Source organism: Zootoca vivipara, chromosome 2, assembly GCF_965207765.1.
Source record: "Zootoca vivipara chromosome 2, rZooViv2.hap1.1, whole genome shotgun sequence".
Taxonomy (NCBI): Eukaryota; Metazoa; Chordata; class Lepidosauria; order Squamata; family Lacertidae; genus Zootoca; species Zootoca vivipara.
The window spans coordinates 106,085,596-106,102,441 of NC_142584.1; the positions used below are offsets into that span (position 1 = coordinate 106,085,596).

The 16,846-nt window shown below is 44.9% G+C and overlaps 1 long non-coding RNA gene across 1 annotated transcript; it reads right to left on the bottom strand.

Annotated features, from left to right (window-relative positions):
• Window positions 1–8,777: 8,777 nt before the first annotated feature.
• Window positions 8,778–13,154, bottom strand: LOC148687021 (uncharacterized). Its single transcript, XR_015948310.1, has 3 exons — window positions 12,957–13,154; window positions 12,171–12,275; window positions 8,778–9,050 (listed from the first exon to the last, which is right to left on the bottom strand). It is a non-coding gene; the product is annotated as an uncharacterized LOC148687021 (long non-coding RNA).
• Between the last annotated feature and the right edge of the window lie 3,692 nt (window positions 13,155–16,846).

Below are 16,846 nucleotides of genomic sequence, written 5' to 3' on the forward strand. Positions count from 1 at the left end.
CAGAAGCTTTTGATACGCCACTGAGCTCATCCAGAGATACGGAGGTGGCCTGTTAAAATGCACCACATGATCATATTAAGAATACTGTATATTGACACCCTAGAATGTGGCTGAAAGTTTATAAGTTAAATCAGTGCTGGCATCTGTTATTCATTTCAGAACATGTCAAGTTGGAATAATTCCTATGGAACACATTCACTCATATGATGAAGTGACTACTAGACTTTATTTATTAGCATAGCTTAGAGGTTCCATCAGCAACCAATTTCAATGTAAGGAGAGGCCTGAATACTTTTCTGTCAAGGTCCCATTCTCTGGCCAATCAGCTCTCTGCACTTTTGAGCCAATCACAATCCAAAAGGATCGCTATGGTCTGGATGGTCCTCCCCATCTGTCTCTAGACATAAAACCCAATCTTTCTCTAGACAGAAAAACCTGATAATAACTAGTAGTAACAGTTCATATTCTGATAAGCAATAGGTTGCTAGCTGAACAAAGCCATTGTATAAAACCAAGAAGAACAATATTGACATCTAAGAGCAAATGTTCCTGATGGGACTGATAGGTACATGAAGCCTCTGGCAAGATGCTGGGGTCTCTCTGAGGAACAGCAAAGTTGTGGGGAGTGGTTCCCTTTGGCTCTTTGGAGAATAATGTACGGATTATTTGGGGAAATCCCCATGAACCGAGGGATCAACTAAATGCTGTACAGAATGTCCTAGACTTCCATGGCCACCTGATGCTATCTTACATAGAAGGATTAAGTGATCTCTAACAGGAAGCGGGTGGCGCTGTGGGCTAAACCACTGAGCCTAGGGCTTGCCGATCAGAAGGTTGGTGGTTCAAATCCCCACAATGGGGTGAGCTCCCGTTGCTCGGTCCCTGCTCCTGCCAACCTAGCAGTTTGAAAGCACTTCAAAGTGCAAGTAGATAAATAGGTACCGCTACAGCGGGAAGGATAAACAGTGTTTCCGTGTGCTGCTGTGGTTCGCCAGAAGCGGCTTTGTCATGCTGGCCACATGACCTGGAAGCTGTACACTGGCTCCCTCGGCCAATAACGCGAGATGAGCGCCGGAACCTCAGAGTCAGTCACAACTGGACCTAATGGTCAGGGGTCCCTTTACCTTTACCTTTAACCAGGAAGCTGCAGCCAGGCATATGTGGTTGTTGCGCCACACAATCCTTCATCTGAATGGGGGCCATTAGACCTGGGCTGGAGAATTTTTACATAAAAAGGCCTGGATACAGAAGAGCAGATTTTAGCCAAATGCATCTCAGGGTTCATTTCCCCAGAACTAGAGTTTGTATGTCTTGGGGGACTATGTAGCCACTGGGTGGATTTCTGTACAGCCATTTTGACCTTGCCTCACACACTCCCACAGCTTGTAAGTTGGACGAATTGAATGGAACCTTTTTCCCTCAGAAAGACTGCACCCAGAATCCTCAGCAAAAAGCCATTTTAAAATGATCCAAAGGAATAAGCATTGTGTACAGGGGGAGAGAAGGAAAGAAAGAAATTTAGAGGGCCCCCTCTGCCACAGTAGTAAGTTTTGGGGTATCCCAATCACTGGTGGTGCTGTGGGTTAAACCACAGAGTCTAGGGCTTGCTGATCAGAAGGTCGGCGGTTCGAATCCCTGCAACGGGGTGAGCTCCCATTGCTCGGTCCCAGCTCCTGCCCACCTAGCAGTTCGAAAGCACATCAAAGTGCAAATAGATAAATAGGTACCGCTCCGGCGGGAAGGTAAACGGCGTTTCCATGCGCTGCTCTGGTTTGCCAGAAGCAGCTTTGTCATGCTGGCCACATGACCCAGAAGCTGTCTGCAGACAAACCCTGGCTCCCTCGGCTTATAGAGCGAGATGAGCGCCGCATCCCCAGAGTCAGACACGACTGGACCTGATGGTCAGGGGCCCCTTTACCTTTACCTTTAATCATTCAGTCACCAGGATATGAAAGGAAACCAGTCCTTTCTCCAAATGCAAAAACTGAGTTCAGCTGAGGCTGGTCTATTAGGGCCAAAGATTTATCTTCAAGTTTCCACTAGATTCCCAAACTACACCCTTTCTATCCCCCACAACCTCCAACAATGTATTTCAATGAGTCCTTCATTCTTTCCTGCCACTCTCCCGTTCTCTGGCTAATACCTGCAAAAACATTGTTGTGGTGAGGAGGATCCACCCACCTGCCTGTAGGCGGGGGGTGGGGGTGGGGCAGCCAATAAGTAGTGGTAGTAGTAGCGTAACTTCTGGTAAGGAAGATGTTACCTGGTTTGAAGAACAAGGCACAATGCAACCATGATATAAGGCCAGGGGGAACCTGGCTGACATCTCACCTCACCTGATCCTGGTGGGTTTGGAAGGTACAAAAGGCCTCCAGCAATATGCTAGGCTGTCTCTGAAACGCAGGAGTGATGCGGGCAGTGATTCCCTTGGGCTATTTGGGGCATGGTGTACTGATTGTTAGCAGAATCCTAATGGGCTGAAGGATCAGCCCAGTGTTGTATACAGTGTCTTAGACCTCCATGCTCACCTGATACTATCTTATGTGAAAGGAATGCACTTGTTTATTCTTTATAAAGAATAATATAAAGAAATGGGGGTTGCTGCTATCAAAAAGCAGGGCTTTTTGTCTGTGTTTGCATACATTTGGACACCACTTTGAAGCCAGATGACAGACTGGAAGCAAAATAGAATATAGACCACAAATTCACTTAAACTTTATTGAAAGAAAGCACTGAAGCATCCGATAAAACAAAATCACAAGTTGTGTGCCAAGACCCCCAGAAAATCCCCCCCAATAACTCAGACAGACACATTATTTTAGGTTTTGTTTTTGGCATAATTTTGGCCACAACTTTATTCAAAATTACAAATTAATTTGAGTGTTGGCCTTAGGCTTTGGTTAATCTTCTGTTCCACGGTGGGACAGGACCAGCTCTGACTTCCTATGGTAGGAAAGTCAAGTAAACACCCCCTGGTGGAGGAGATAGCTGTGACCAGGCCATCTCCCCCTCCAGAAATGTTCCCCAAGGCTCGTGCTCTGTATTGGCCCCAGCCCCGCACCATTGCGGGGGTGTAAGGACTAGAGCCCCGGAGCCCCAGGATTCCTTTAACGGAATACTTCTATAAGAGCAACACTGAGGGGCATGCAACTCCATGCGATGCCCCTCCCAAACTCATCAACCAAAGCCTAACCTGCCAACCTAACAAGTTGTGACTATTGCTAAGCAGTAGCCGAAAAACCAGATGGCAACAGCCAATCAGCCAAATGAAAAAAATTCCTACTGGCCCCTGAATACAGGCGGCACCATAGCAGGGTCACTCTAAACATGCAATAAAAAAGGGGGTGGGCGGGCGGGAGATTCAAATCACTAGCAAGAATGGCGACTAGCCCAACACGCTGAGTACTTAAAGACTCACCTTGTCAATCAAAGAATGGATACATGCTATTTACCCCAGCAACACTCCGCTCTCCAATCATCAGTTCCCTTAGAGCTTAGACCCACCCCTTAACACACACACAGTCATTTCTATGAGGTCCGTCCGCAATCCCCATTATACCCTAAGGGGTTATTAATGAGCTCTATTATTCTCACGTTATTTCTGCATACAAAACTAGCAATCATTTTAACTATTACTCTTGAACTCTATCATGATTGGCCACCTAGAACTCCCACAAGTCCAAACTACCATATATACTCGGGTATAAGCCGACTTTTCCAGCACATTTTTTGTGCTGAAAAAGCCCCCCTCGGTTTATACTCGAGTGAGGTGGGCAGTGGCGGAGGGACAAACAGTAAGAAAGGAGCCCTTTCTTGCCACTGGTCCCGCTGCCACCGCCTGCCTCTCGTAAGGGCAGCCACAGGAGCCACAGTTGGGAGAGGTACTGTGCCTCTCCGAACCATGGCTCCTATGCCTGCTCTTGCGAGCGGCAGAGGCGGCGGGGTAGGGATGAGTGGCGAGAAAAGGCTCCTTTCTCACTGCTTGTCCCTCCCCCACCGCTGCACATACCTGTGGCTTTTCAAAGACACTAGCGATCAATTAGTATCAGTGCTACAAAAATGTGAATGACTACTTGGAGAGAGTCATATATTTTCTGTAGAATATGTATTCATTAGAAAATAAGCATTAAATCAATTGATGTGGTGTATTTACAGTGGGTTATGGTAACCTCTTTATTTGCTCTCAGGAGCTGGAGGGAAATTAATCGTGCATTTAACAGGACATACATGAAAGTAAGCTGAAACAACTTGAAACTGTCTCTGCACGGCAGCTCTTCTACACATCGTGCATGTGTGGCAGTGGTGAGGAGAGAAAACAGTGGAAACCAGTCCTCATGGAGCAGCTGCTATGCGGCTTCAAGTGCCCTCCATGTGGCTTTTATGCTATGCTAACTTTGTTTGTCCAAGGCAACATTTTACAGTACAAAATTGGGATGGCCCATCATGTGGTTCTCAACCTGCTAGAAATCTCCTACAAACGTGGACATTAAACTTTTTTAAAAAGAGGAATTGGTTATCAGCTTTTCATCACACTTTTTTTAAAACCTATGTTTGGCTCTCCAGTGAATTTGTATTGAAATACAGTGGTACCTCTACTTACAAATAACTCTACTTACGAATTTTTCTACTTACAAATGGAGCTCCGTCCGCCATCTTGGATGCGGTTTAGATAGGATTTTTTCTACTTACGAATTTTTAGATAGGGTTGCTTCGTCTTACGAATTTTTTCTCCCAATGCATTCCTATGGGATTCGACTTACAATTTTTTTCGACTTACAAATGTGTGTTCGGAACGCATTAAATTCGTAAGTAGAGGTACCACTGTACTATTTATAGAAAGCTGAAAGGTGGCAGTAATCTCTACTGACAAGCATTAAGTTACCGTAAATGGAAAGAACACAGGACCCTTGATATTCTGGTCAAACAGCCCTGTGCTACAGACTGAGCCACAGATTTACACATCTGTGAATAGAGGCCAATATGTGTGGCTGAATTGTGCCTAACATATTGTTGGCTAAAGCAGTGGAAATGTATCTGTTAGAATGACACTTGGAAGGAAGCAAATATCAGCAAAGAGGGAGTGAACATGGGTAGGAACAACAACACCAAGTCCCTCTGGGTATTGGAGAGGGGTGTCACAAGAGAGCTGAGACATGGCATACCTATGTAGAATGGAGCCGCATCTGAGAAAAGAAAAGAAAAAAAGTCATGTACAGAAATGAGGATAAAACAAATAGGAGAGTAGAGCTGAATGCGTTCATGAGAACCATGGTGGTACTTTTCAACTAAAAAAAGGAGAAAAAAACATATGGCTATGTAAGCACATGTAATTAAAGGGTGGGGGAGTGCAGAAAGCAGTCGTGGGAAGCACAGCGCTACTTTTTGGTTCTCAATCCAGAAGAAGCTTATCAATATTTTTTTAAGAGAAATTGTCAATTGGTGCATGTGGGGAGAGGTAATTACTAAGACTGCAGATGTAGAGGGAAATCTTAACTCTTCCCCTCTCACATGCTCCTGTCTAATGCATTTCCTTCGCATGTCTGTTTTTTAAAAAAAATCCATGTAACTGACTGTGGCAATCACACAGGGTCCCCGGACGTTTGACAGTCGATTGATCCCTGTGCCACCACAGTTACTTGCTGCCACTAACCTGGTACTCCCTGGTAACCACGGAGTCCTGTCAGGGTTTTGAAAGTGAACACAAAACTTCAGTTTATTTCTTACAGAGTAACAAGCGTATGGTTTCTCAGGTAGTATTCAGTCAATATATTAACTTAGTTCCTATACCAGCCTATACCTTCCACCCTCAAGTTCACAATCCAACCAACCTCCTCCCAGTTTCCAACCAAAACTGCCTAGGTTCTCTTCTGATCCTTTCAGATGCTGACTGTCTCTGACTCAGATTCGCTTTCTCTCACACAGACTAAACCAGGGGTCCCCAAACTTACCCGGCTTTGGGCTGGAGGGTGGGGGAGTGTGCACCTGTGTGCATGCGCGCACACACTTACTGGTGCGATGGCGCACTTCCAGGTCGGAAAAAGCACCGAAAATCATTTGTGCACATGCGTATGGGCCTCCCCTGACCCGGAAGTGCACGGGAAATGACCTCTTCTGGGTCGGGAGAGGCCCATACGCATGCACACAAACAATTTTCGGCGCTTTTTTCCGACCTGGAAGAGCACCGTCGCGCTGCGCGCCGTAAGAGCAGGCAGCGGGCAGTGGGGGTCGTCGTGGGCCGGATTGGGAGGCCAATTGGGCCGCATCTGGCCCGCGGTCCGTAGTCTGGGGAGCCCTGGACTAAACCAACCCACAGACTCCCCTCTCAGAGCTTTCCACTCTCTCAACTCCCTCAACTCCCCAACTGCCTCTTAACGCCCCCCCCGGCTTGTCTTATAACCTAACTGACTGTGCCCCCTGGGTTCTCATTGGATATACATTTAACTCTTTCACACTCATACTAGGATTACATCACTAGCTTCATAGAGCAAATGCCACACTGACAATCAGTTGTTATATAAGGACTTGAATTCTCTCCCCATCCTACTTGTGAAACTCCCTATACCTATAATGCAGTGGCAATTTTGGGAGGTGGGGGTGGGGGTTAAAGGCTGGATGAAGACGGAACAAAAAAAATGGCTGGAAGAAATTTGGAACGGACGACCAGGAGAACGGCCTTAAAGAAAAAAAATCATTGCTAGTTTGGCATATGTTCAGAACTCACACATCTGATGCCATTAAAAAAAAAAGGCAGTCTTCTCAAGTTACTATGGCCGTTATTCCAGGTGGGCTTACATTTGTATTGCAGCCCCTAGATGTGTGTTTAAATAAACCTTTCAAAGACCATGTGCAAAAGATGTGGCATGAATGGATGTCATCTGGTCAAGCACGACTGACAAAAGTTGGAAATCTGATGAAGCCCGACATAGAATTAATAACAAAGTGGGTTCGTGATGCATGGGAAGATATTCCAGAGGACATGGTGCAACACGCCTTCAAGAAATGTGGCATTAGTGCTATGGATGGCAGTGAAGACAGCGCTTTGTATGAGAACGACAGCAGTGATGGTGATGACTGCGAACTCAGCGATGATGACAATGTCCATGCTGATAACCTCACACCAGCTACAGCTGAAGCTCTGTTTGGGGATACAGATTAGGAGGAGGAATCCAGTTTTGGAGGATTTTAACTCTTGTGATTTAGCTTGGTTGCTGATTGAGCTAAGGTTTTTGTACAGAGCTAGTTTACTGTTTTTCTTTGAAATGAATATTCAAAAACATTTAACCTACTGAAGCCTCAATTAATGTAATTTTATTGGTATCTAGTTTAATTTTTGAAATTTACCAGTAGCTGCTGCATTTCCCACCCTAGGCTTATACTAGAGTCGATAGGTTTTCCTGGGGGGGGGGGGAGGTTGTGGTAAAATTAGTTGCCTCGGCTTATATTCGGGTTGGCTTATACTCGAGTATACACCTCGGTTTAAGTACACCTTGGTTTGAGTATTTTCAGTTTAAGTACTCCACGGACCTGTCTGGAACGGATTAATCCACTTCCCATTACTTTCAATGGGAAAGTTCGCTTCAGGTTAAGTACGGACTTCCGGAACCAATTACACTCATACCTCAGGTTAAGTACGCTTCAGGTTGAGTATTCCACAGACCCGTCTGGAACAGATTAATCCACTTTCCATTACTTTCAATGGGAAAGTTCGCTTCAGGTTAAGTACGCTTCAGTTTAAGTACTCCACGGACCGTCTGGAACGGATTAATCCACTTTCCATTACTTTCAATGGGAAAGTTCGCTTCAGGTTAAGTACGCTTCAGGTTAAGTACAGACTTCCAGAACCAATTGTGTTTGTAAACCGAGGTACCACTGTATAGAACTCCCACCAGTCTACACTACTTAAAAGCTTTGCTACATTCCAGTTACATTGCAATGTTCAGGAAAGAGGAAAGAGAACATTTGACCTCTCCAACTAAGGAGGAGTTGGGAAGAACAGAGGGGTTCCATGAGCTCCAGAAAGACATAAATTGAGAATCTGATGTACAGGACCCAGGATAATCTAGATGGAAGTGTCTCCAGCCCCTTACCTGACCATCCTGACTGACTGTGTGGAATGTGATGTTCTAAGAATGTAGTTAAGAGCTGAGAAATCATCAGGGTTGTGCCAGAATTAGGGCAGGTGCCTGTTATGCCAAATGTACGATCCCTCTCTAGGAATGGGTCTTGCAAAGACCATCCAAGTTCACCCTCTTGTTTAATGAATCTTGTCACCATCCCTACCACAAGCTAATATTTTTAATAACATTTTCTGTGATTTGCCCAGTTCTAGCAGGGGAGGGGAACTCTGGCCTCTGGGCAGAAGGAAGCATTCTCGTCGTCCCCATTTGGGCCATGAGGCTATTTCAGAAGATCCACACACATCCGCCCTACGCGGATGAAGGTAGAGATCTATGAACTCACCAAGGAACATCCCATCCCACCCCCTTGCTGAAGTCAATTGCACACTTTTGTGGGGAGATGTTTCAATGATGGAATGAATAAATGAGTGGACACAAATGGGTGGTCCTCTTCTCTGGAGCAGGGAGGAGGAGCAATTTTGGAACAGAATAGTAAAATCAGTCAAAACATAAGTCAGTTTCACAGCATGATGTTTTCGTTTTAGCTCCATCTGATAGTTCCATTCCACATGCCCTTTTCATATGACCAGGGCCACAATATTTGAACCAATTCACCAGTTGCAACTGGAGAGAGATAGAGAAGTATTTGTTGAGGTTAACCAGGGAATGAAGATAATTTTATTGTATTAGTCCATAGTCCAAACCAAAAGAGAGGACAAAGGTTACTCCTCATCCAACTTTATTCTACATTTACATCTAGAACAGGAAGGAGGAGCAATTCAAGAACAGAATTGTAAAATCAGTCGAAACATAAATCAGTTTCACAGCATGACAACTTCTTTATTTCTCCATTGACCTTTGCTTCCTGACCACATTTCTCTCTCAAACGTTCAGTGCCACAGTGTGTGAAGATTGAAACCAATTGGCCAGAACCTGGAGAGAGAAAGGGAAGTTTTGAGATTAACTAGTGAATGAAGGGAATTTTATTGAATAAGTACATAGTCTGTTCCAAAAGAGAAGACAAAGCTTATTCCCCACCAAAATGTCAACATAAAAACAAAATAAAGTTAAAGCATGTGAAAGATACATGTCCAAATAAAAGAAACAAATATAATAATATCCACCGCTGTTGTCTAGGATAGATCGCGAATACCTTTCCCTCATTACTGCAAAATGGACCACTTTCCAAGTGACATGCCAGTTAGTTTCCTGTAACAGAAACCTTACTTTTCCTGTCCCTCTCCAACATTTCATCTTCTTAAGTAGTCCAATTTTTCTAGAAAAAGGAACTCACCATGAACTCCTCTCTTGTGTCTTAAAATGGCAATGGTGCCTATCTGAGAGGTGCCAGAACTGAGTTCCGGCGAGTTCCGGCTGAAAAAAGCCTTGTTCTTAAGCAAGGTCCCTACATGCAATGCGGTTTAATACAAAAATATAGCTGGCATCCAAAGCCAGGAAGATCTTCCAGTTCTGCTGCCCCACAGTTGCGCAGTCTGTCTTGCAGTGATATGTCCATGAATCTCCCCAGCTGCACAGTTGAATCCATATGTTCAAAATGGAGTTTTGGAAAAGCTTTCTAATACTCTACTTTAATTGGAAATGTCCAGTATTTATCATATCGCTGCTGATACTTTCCACCTGCCAAGCAGTGCACAATGTTTGACGAGGAAAGGACAGCCTTGCCATTTGTTCATTGACCGCTTTGTTCATTACTAAGTGAATTCAGAGCCTGACCGGAAAATCTGAACTGTTGTACAATAGCAGATTTATTGTTCTCTAGTGAAACCTGAGGCACTTCTATTTACTGAGCATTCATCTTTATTTGCTCAAGGTTACATGATATCTGTGGCAGCCTTCAACGAATCTTTACTCAGAGTAATTAGTGGGTCTAACTTAGTCATCTTTATACATTCAGTATTTCTGAGTAAAACCTCGTTGAATACTACCTCAGACCTTTACTTTCTTATCCATTTTTCTCATTAGTTTTACAACATAATAATAACAAATAAATAATAATAATAATAATTTATTTATACCCCACCCTTCCCAATTTAAAAACCAGGCTCAGGGCGGCTAACAGCAAATATAAAACATTGATTAAAATGTGACTTAAAAACAGCATAAAATGCAGCATCAATATCAATAAAATTCAACAATTCAGGGATCCTTTCGTGGGGGGGGGGCAAACAATAAAAATTAAACCCCAGTCAGTAGACATCAAATGATCACCAGGGCTAACCGGCCAAGTTGGTCCTAATAGGGCTAGCAAAGAGACCAAGGAAGAATTTAAATGTGGGGTCCCAGAAAGGGTTTCTTCATAGAAGAGGAAAGGGGAAAGGGAATATAGGATCAGGCTAATTCAAATTGAAGGCCAGGCGGAATTGCTCTGTCTTACAGGCCCAGCGGAGGGAGATCAAGTCCTGCAGGGCCCTACTCTCGTGGGACAGAACATTCCACCAGGTCGGAGCTGTCACTGAAAAAGCCCTGGCCCTGGTGGAGGATAGTCTGGCTTCCTTTTTCCAGTATCTACAGGAACAGGAACAGCAAAGCATTACAATATATAAGTTGTCCCATTTTCTTGAATTTGATTGCTCCAGTATATAATATAAGAAATATGCCCCTTTTGAAGAGGGTACTTCATTGCCCTTTTGGACCCTTACTATGAGCATTAACTTAACCATGCAAGCTATGTCCCAAAGTCTATAATCCAATCTTTTGTTGCTGGAGTTCTTATCATTTTTCCAAGTTTGCAGCAACCATCTTCTGAATCGAGCAGGTGTGCTATCATTTATTTGCCCTCTAATGAGACTAAATGCACTTTAGCCAAACAAGACAGTCCGTGGAGTGTGCCTGGTCTTTACTGAGAGCATTTGTTTTGAATTCTGTGCAGGGAAGTTATATGAAGGTAGACATTCCTCCTGCACTCATTTTGATCTGCTTGGCAGGTGTGTGTTGAAATGCCTTCCCATTTCCACTACACTTTTCAATGCATTTCCTCATCACTTTCTTTACTGCAAATAGTCCATTTGTTTGTTTGTCTGTTTTAAAAGCTGCATTTGTTTCAATGGGGCTCTGGAGCTCTTTAATCCTTTTTAATTTCACAACCCTAAATTTCCAAGTATGTGCCCGAATCCTTCAAGACAGTTTGGATGCATCCTAAATAAATAGTGAAAGACCTATAACTGTGATGGGTGGAGTGTGCATTAGAGGGGAGGGCATAGAGGCTCCCCATCAGCAAGAGCTGGGCTAGCCCATGCCTTTTCTGAAGGTCAGGCTTTGCTTATCAGGGCTCTTGCATATGAAAAGCCTTCTGATTCCCTTACTGGCCCTTCTGTTCAGTGCCTTGCTTAAGTGCCAAAAAGCCCCTACACACATAGACAGGGTTTATGTTAGGCCCAATGGTGGCTGGGAATGCCCTCCCCCAGTTTGCCAACTCATTCAACTTTGGAAACTTGGGGGTGGCTACTACGGGTGGTGCTGTGGGTTAAATCACAGAGCCTAGGGCTTGCCGATCAGAAGGTCAGCAGTTCGAATCCCTGCGACTGGGTGGGATCCCGTTGCTCGGTCCCAGCTCCTGCCAACCTAGCAGTATGAAAGCACATCAAAGTGCAAGTAGATAAATAGGTACCACTCCGGCAGGAAGGTAAACGGCATTTCCGTGCACTGCTCTGGTTCACCAGAAGCAGCTTTGTCATGCTGACCACATGACCTGGAAGCTGGTAGATGTGTTTCCTATCCTTTTTTAAAAAACCTCTGTCAGTCTGCTGGCTGCTATGGTGGCACTGAGCTTGGCAAGGACCGCACCATTTCAAAAAGTGTTGGAACCATTTGATCATGGTTGCCATCTCTAGGAAGCTGTGCTGCTGATGCTATGCCACAGAATACTTACAAAAAAAATTAACAGCTAAGGGAATGCACAGGGAACTGTAGTGGCCAAAAGGGGAAGCTTTGTTTACACTCTGCAGAATAGTAAATATGGAACACGAAGCTTTGTTTTCTATATTGATCCCCAGCATAGAAAAAGGAGGAGTGTCAACAGTAAATACTCTTTACCTGAGAAGCTTTCTATCTTCATGCAGTAAGATCCTTCACATGTCACATCATATTTTTTGCAAAACGTCTCATCACCTGGATTGCAGATTCTGCATTTCACAGCATCTGTTGTAAGAGACATCATTTCATTTGAGGAGGGACCCATCAATCTTCAATGACCTAACCCACCAAAAATCCTGTTGGCCCACATAGCTGTCAGAAATAGGTCCCACAACAGCAATAGCACAATTCTTTTTGTCTTGGAAAGTCAGACTAAATTTGCATCTCTGTGTATAGCTTTAGGGTATGGAAATTGTATGCAAATTTATGGCAGGCTCCTGTGCCCCGAGACTAGCAACACCTTCCACCTAGACAGATGGACCTTCTTTCTCGAAGATGGCACACTCTGAATCAAAGCAATCGTCAGTCGGGTTTTCTGCCGATTGACGTTTGTTTGGATTCAGCTGTAAGTAGCGAGTTTTCCTGAAGAAAGTGGTGGGGGAAATGGAAAACCGCTTGGCCCTTTCCTCAAAAGCTCATAGAATGAGAAGCAGTGTGCATGAGCCCTGAATCTATCCAGCTATACACATACAACAAGAGGTGGGTAATTTGATTCACTCCTACAAACATGGGGAGCTGCCTTGTCTATTTTGCCCCATTACCAGGATGCTCCACTCTCTTCTCACCGAAATGTTCAACTGGAGATGGTAGGTGGGGAATAACTTGGGGCTGTCTTTAACCTATGTAAAACAGTGGCTTATTCTTGTTTTACCTATTTGGGGACAGGCGGGTTGGGACAATACCTACCTCCAGTCCTGAAGCAAAGCAGAATGCAGAACATAAGTAGCCAGACCTGAACCAAACGTTGGCCCCGGTTCTCAAGAAACAAGCTCTGCCCCATTGGAAAGCCTTTTTGTATGAAGAGGCTGCTTTTGAAGGCTGACAGCTGAGAGACCACGGGCTGGCAGGGCAGATCGGTATTAGTTGCTCAAGCTCTGGTCAGGAACACGCTGCTCAGTTTGAGGAGCCAGGTTCAAGGTACCCATTATATAAGGCTGGGAGGAACCCTCTTGGCTCCTTGCCTCATCCTGGTGGCCTTGAAAGACCCAAGAAGCCTCTGGCAATGTGCTGGGGTCACTCTGAAGGGCAGCAGGGATAAGGGCAGTAGTTGCCTTGGGCCATTTCAGGCACAAAGTGCTGGTTGTTAGGACAAATCCAAATGGGCTGAGGGATCAGCTGAATACTGCATGGAATGTTCCGGACTGTCAGGGACTGGGCAGAGGAGATATGGTGGAAACTGCCTCCCTAGCCTGACCCTTCCAGGGGGAAGGAAGAGGAAGGTAGTTTAGATTTACAACAGGGGTTTGCGGGAGCTCACAGCTAAGAGCAGAGGGGGGGGGGGGAGTTGGGAAAGAATGGGAGAGGAGGAGGAGGAGGAGGAGAAGGAAGCAGCGGAGGGGCGGCATCCGACGGACACAGTGTCTTTAGAAAGCATTCCAGACATGCCCCCTAGAACCCAGCAAGCCTTAAAGGTGGGAGAGCAAAGAGGTCAAAGACAGAGGGCACGTAGCAGCACCCATAGAAGTGAGAAATGAGGAAGTGGGAGTGGAGATTCACTCGGGACAACACCATTATCCAAGAGGCTGGGTTGTATAGCCCCTCTCTGTAAATACTGAATAAAAAAAGGATGGTAAGAAACATCCCTTACCTTTATACTTTCCAGGCAATCAGCTGGGAGTCGCTCATAGCAGCCTGACACAGACCTCAGCAGATGCCTGATGGCATCTTACGTGGAAGACACACCTGTTCCTTTCACTGGGTTTTCTGATCGGCTCTAGTTTTAAATTGTAACACCTTGATGTGCTGAGCAATCTACTCTCAATCAACCTGCAGGTAAAACAGAATGGATGAACGCTGGCTTTATAGGCCATATTCCCATATCTTTTGTGTTAGGCCAGCACCTTTCTGGCTGTAGCAGCGGGAGCAGATATCTTGTTGCTATCTTCTTATGATCTCTTCAGGAATGAACAGTGGTGATGGCTAGCTAGAGCTGTGAAAGTTTAGACGTCCCTTTCTGCCACAGTAGTGCATTTGAGGTTTTCCCTATTACTCAGTAACCAGAAGGTTATGAAAGGAGACCCGTTCCCTCTCCAAATGTAAGACCTAAGTTTAGTGGAGGTTACTCCATTGGTGCCTAGCAATTTATTTTCATTTTTAAAAATAAATTTTTATTGTTTTCTCAAACACAAAATTGCAAAATACAGAAAAGAAAAATGATCGTCAATAAAACAATTCATCTATTACATTTCTATTACTGTTTACTATATACATTCTATTGTTCTGCCAAACACAACTTCCTCCTTTTACCACTTCAGTTTTCTAAGTTATCATCATATATATCACACTTTCTTCATCCATATCTCTGTCATCTTCTTAATTACATTACCATATTTTGAATATATCTATATTGTTTCTGTTGTAGGTTTTATGTCAATCCTGTTAGTGTCTTTATAGACTTACAGTACTCCTTTAGGTATTCCACAAACTTACTCCAATCTTTTTGCAACTTCTGGTCCTTTTGTTCCCTTATCCTTCCTGTCATTCTAGCTAACTCTGAGTACTCCATCATTTTAACCCTCCACTCCTCAATTGTTGGAATTTCTGTTGTTTTCCATCTTTGAGCCAACACCATTCTGGCTGCTGTGGTGGCATACATGAATAATCTTTGATCTTTTTTTATTTCATTTCCCATTAGTCCTAATAGAAAGCTTTCTGACTTTTTGGGAAATGTATATTTTAACATCTTTTTAAACTCATTATAAATTGATTCCCAGAATGTTTTTACTTTTTCACATTGTCATTGGTGGCCAGCAATTTATTTTTAATTTTCCACTGAAATCCCAAAGCCAGAATCTTTCAGTCCCACCCTTCCTTCAATAATTCATTTCAATCGAGAGAATCCCAAATACTTTCCCGTTAAACTCCCATTCCCTGCACAGGTTAGCCGTTCTCAATCCAAACAGAGCACTATGGCCACAAGGTCCCACCAGTTTGGCTGTTGGCTGAAAAACCTGGCAGTAGCTCAACTTCTGGCAAGCAGGACATCACTCAGTTTGAGGAGCTAGGTTCAACTCAGCCCTTATATAAGGCCCGGGGAACCTCCTTGGCTTCCCAGTTCATCAGATCCTGGTGGGCTTGAAAGTTCATCAGATCCTGGTGGGCTTCTGGCAACATCCGGGGGTGACTCTGGAGAGCAGCAGAGATGTGGGTTCTCTCTGCCTTTGCAGGGCATAATGTACTGATTGTTAGGGGAAATCCTAACAGATTGAAGAATCAGCTGGATGCTGCACAGAATATCCCAGACCTCAGAAGCCACCTGATACTATCTGCTGTGTGTTCCTGGCAATTAGCAACACATCCATTGTATAAGGCTGGGAGGAACCTTTGTTGGCTTTTCGCTTCATCCCGGGGGATCTTGAAAGGTAGAGGACACCTCTGCCAATATGCTGGGGTGGCTCTGAAGAGCAACATAGATGTGGGCAGCAGTTCCTCGGGCTTTTTGACACATAATGTACTGACTATTCAGACCAATCCAAATGGCCTAAAAGATCAGCTGAATGCTGTACACAATGTCCCACATTTTGGTGGCCCTCTGATGCTATCTGAACGGGAAAGGACTATTATCAAAAGCACGACCTGTGATTTGTCCAGCTGGAGAAGTAAATTTGGTGTCCATTTCAGCCAGCAAATATGCCAGACAGGCACACGGCCAGGTGACAACAAGGTGCTGACTTATAGAGTCTTGTACAACTTGAGACCTGATTACTTGGAGTGTCTGCCTGCATACTAAGATCTATGGGAGAGGCCCTCTTGATGATTCTGAAGCCCCCTGAGATATATTATATAGGGGGTGATTCCCTCCTCAATTGTGCTACCCCTGGCCCTCTGATCTATGGGTAGTGCTGATTCTGATGAGTTTAAGGCACCAACTTTAGGCATATCTTTTCACTTAAGCATTTGCTGGAGCTTAGCAACTCTGCCTATTTCTTGTGGATCTGATGGACTCATCCCTGTTGGACTGCCTTGGCCCACTCGCATGCCTCCCTGCACTCTGCCCCGGAGGCGGAAGGAAGCCACTTCCTCCACCCCACCCCACCCCAGGCACGAATTACTCACATGGTTGACAGAGGAAGCCCATTGAGCCAATGGTGGCTGAGGCTCCTCTGCTTCACACACATGCACATTTGGGCCCCTCTCCCAGGGGCTGATGGGAGTTGTAGCAAATGTTGGCACCATGTTGGAAGGCACCAATGCAGCTGCCATCCCAGGAGCTGCTTCTGCAGCCGCCATTCACCGGCCATGCAAAATCAGGGCCCCTGGGATGAAGGAAGAGCCCAGGGCACCTTCAAAGAAAGCAGGGCGGCCCTGCTTAAAGGTAAAAGGTAAAGGACCCCTGGACAGTTAAGTCCAGTCAAAGATGACTATGGCGTGCGGCGCTCATCTCAGTTCTCAGGTTGAGGGAGCCGGCGTTTGTCCACAGACAGCTTTCCAGGTCATGTAACCAGCAGGACTAAACCACTTTTAGTGCAACAGGACACTGTGATGGAAACCAGAGCACACAGAAACGTCGTTTACTTTCCCGCCACAGCGGTACCTATTTATCTAGTTGCACTGGCGTGCTTTCGAACTGCTAGGTT